We start from the raw sequence: 3,829 nt of genomic DNA, 5'->3' as shown, positions 1-3,829 counted from the left end.
TATGGGGAAGGATTAGCATCCCCACAACGCCCAAAAATTGGTACCGGTGTTAATTAATTTATTTGTCTTTGCAATAAATTTATACATTTGTTTTTAATTTTAAATCCTATTGACAAAATATTAGGGTATTATTTTATACCAACAATTATTTAAATTATCTTCCTAATTAATTAATGAGACATTTTATAATTCATTGTATAAAATCAAATAATCCAAATATATATAATAAATTTAAAATTTGAAATTACTAGAATATTAGGTTACTAATGCAAATATTATGTATGTGAGGTACAATAATAATAAATGATCTTAAAAATAATATTTAAAATTAAAATATTAAAGTTAAACGATTAAATTGAAAAGTGACAAAACTTATGGCCTAAATTTGAAATATTTCAAAATCTAGGTACTATTAGTGTAAATAATCCTATAATAATAATTAGGGATTAAAATATAAATTATAATAATAATAAGGACTAAATATGTAATCTTACCCAAAATATATGTAAATATATAAGTGTGACTAAAATCAAATAAAACAAAATTCGAAGACAAAATTTAAATACATAAAAACCTGATTTGGTGACTAATTTGCAAGGCGTATAGATATATAGGGACCACAGGTGTAATTTACCCATACGTTAATTACCTAGAAGCCCCTCTCCCCAAAACGACGTCACATGGGAGAGGGTATATATAACCCAAAACTGGCCCTAAATGAAATTTTATTCTCATTTTTCCATTTTGATTCGCTCTCTAAGGAGAGAGAAGCTTTTGGTTCTTTCTAATTCCTTCGCCAGAGGGATGACCGACCATCGTGAAACACCGTCCTCTGGCGATTCCAGGTGGTGGCCGAAAAATACAAAACTACACTAAATTAAAGTCCTCGACCTCCGAAACACGATTCTGAGCCTCTTTTCTCCTAAAAAATACCCAACAACGTAGATATAGAGATATACCTTCGAAAACACCCAACAACTTTTGACTTTCTCGGTGAGTTTCTCCTCATTTCTTTCTATTTCATATCTCCGATGCTTTCTTGTTTCGTATGGGTGCTTGTTGTTGTTGCTTCATATGGCTTTCTTTCTCTGTTGTTCGTTATTCTTGCCATCTCTTTTGTTTTCGTTGCTTGCTGTTTTGTTGCATTCTCTTGTTGTGTTTGGTGTTTATAGGTTCAGGGCTTTTTATAGCCCTCGGAGACTCGATCGAAATGATAATATTTTGGTGAGTCATCGGACCTACAGTGGTGACTCACCCTAGACCGATGTGCTGTGCAGTTCTCCCTGATCTTGTGGAGCCTTCTACAGGGTTCTGGAGAGGCGATGATGGCGTAGCTTTCTTCGGTTGGAGCAGTTGGAGGCTGTGGTCGAAATAGGCCCTAGGGTGTAATGAAACCCTAGGGCTTCTGCTGGATAAATTTGAGCCATTGATCTGCTTCCTGATCATGCGGTGGAGAGCTGCTGGCTGCTGGAGAAGCTGGTGGAAACCCTAGCAGCATTTGGGCTTATTTGGGTCTGCTGGGATTAGGCCTGGATCGGGTTATTGGGCATGAACCAGTTGTAAACTGAGTCTGTACCCAGCTCGGGTTGGGTTGTAACCGGGCCTGTAGTTGAGCTTGTAATTTGGGCCTTCGGGCCTTGTAAATAATAATATCATATATCGTATAATAATATTATTATATATAATAGATACGTTACTCGGACGAAAATGACTGTCGACAACTGCGCTTTTTTCCCTATTTTTGTGTTAACAAGAATAAAGCAAAGATAAAAAGACAAGAAGTTTTCGTCGAGTGAACTTCATGCTTTGTTGGGAAATTCGTTCCACTACTCTTCCGTGAAGGCTAAATTGACTTGAAAAGAATCTGTTTCACTACTCTTCTGTGAAGATCAGACTCGAGGTTGAATAACTTCACTACTCTTCTGTGAAGGTTGAAAACGATTGACTTCACTACTTTTCCGTGAAGGTTGAATTTGATTTGGTTCACCACTCTTCTGTGAAGGCTGAAAATGATTGACTTCACTACTCTTCCGTGAAAGTTGAATTTGATTTTCTTCACTACTCTTCCGTGAAGGCTGAATTGACTTGAAAAGAATCTGTTTCACTACTCTTCCATGAAGATCAGACTCGAGATTGGATTGCTTCCACTACTCTTTCGTGGAGATCTTATGAATGGCCCCAATGACTTATTATCTTGCTCGAAAGACTGACAGATGACCTTAAGGATTTACAAATTACTCGGAGGCTTTACAAATGACCCATAGGCTTTACAAATGACCCGGAGGCTTTACAAATGACCCTAAGGCTTTACAAATGACCCGAAGGCTTTACAAATGACCCAGAGGCTTTACAAATTCGAGGGAAATAATTTACTAGGTAAGAAACTTCTTACTTTTCAAGAATTTCATTTTTGGAAAATTTAAATGAGACACTTTGAAAATCGTTCTCTCATTTTTCGAACACTCGTTAGTTGGGCATGCCCTTAAATAATGCTTCGTCTGTGGATTGTGTCCATCTATTCTTCAGATGTTTTGTTTTTTCTACATGATTCTTGTACTTGGGATTTAAAATTTACCTTCCATAAGGTATTTTGTCCCTGCATCTTCATGTGAAAATTTATTCATGTAAAATGTAGTGAAATATATCAATGTAATGCATTGATATCAGTGTAGCAATTTATGCTATTAGACTTGCATTTCCAAAGAATCATCTGATCACCTTATATCTTTGTGTCTTCTTTGCCCCAATTTGCATGAAAATCTCAGAAGAACTGTTTCATTTATGGAACTCTTGCCACATTCAGAATTATGACCTTGTTGCCATATTGTTTCCTTGATAACACCATGTATATTTACTTGAACTTGTGTAGACATCCGATAAAGCTTTTGTCTTTGAAAAGAGAATCCATCATCTTTGAAGAATGTAGATGTAAATATGCTAAGCTAAGTAGAGATTAATCAGGATATCAGCCATGTCTGTTCTGATTTGACTCGTGAAACACATCACATGGAGGATTTATCCTAATTCCTTTCATGTATCCACATCTAATCAGATCTTGTACAAAGTTTATTCAAACCATATCATGTCAAGATGTTTAACAACAACTAATCGTTCAACCTTAGTTGGCTCCACTAGTTTCTTGTTGTTAAAATTCCAACATTTCTTCTTGGAAATAAATCTTTATCATTTCTCATTTCTGAATCTTGGAGTTGAAGACAAACTTTATCTTAAGTCAACAAATAAAAACACCATATGATCATAATATTGGTTCAGTATCATAATTACTGGTTCGTAAAACATTTGACAACACATTCATCATTTCTTGTGGCTTCTGCCGGGATAATGTAATCATATGGTAGGAAAAATAGTGATGTATGGTCAACTCTACTATCATTGTTTCACCATTTTCATACATTTATGTTTTATTGAAAATATTTGCTCAAATCAATGATCTTTCTATAGGATGCTAAGGGCTTTCAGTATGCCCCAGTATTTGTTTCTTGCTGATATGAGCCTTCAAGATGTCTAAACATGCTAAGTTGTAAGGCTTACTTTCAATGTTTATTTGATTTGAATCTCGGGATTCCCTCGAGGTCCAACTTTGATAATGCCCCATTGTGGGTACTCGTGTCTCTATCTGCGCCCTCTAATATCAAATGTTCTTATTCCAGGGTTATTAAACATTGATGCTGTTAAAGCAACTTGAGAAATTCTCTTTATGTTGTCACAAATTTAAGGAGTAACCAATTCTTCTGACGAAAATGTCTGAGATATGTGCTTACTCCAAATGAAATGATCATCTTCTCATTGACTGGTTACATTCTGGTCT

The sequence above is a fragment of the Hibiscus syriacus genome, unplaced genomic scaffold (genome assembly GCF_006381635.1).
Source record: "Hibiscus syriacus cultivar Baekdansim isolate YM2019G1 unplaced genomic scaffold, ASM638163v2 tig00111330_pilon, whole genome shotgun sequence".
NCBI classification, from domain to species: domain Eukaryota; kingdom Viridiplantae; phylum Streptophyta; class Magnoliopsida; order Malvales; family Malvaceae; genus Hibiscus; species Hibiscus syriacus.
Note: the sequence above shows the minus strand (reverse complement) of the source record.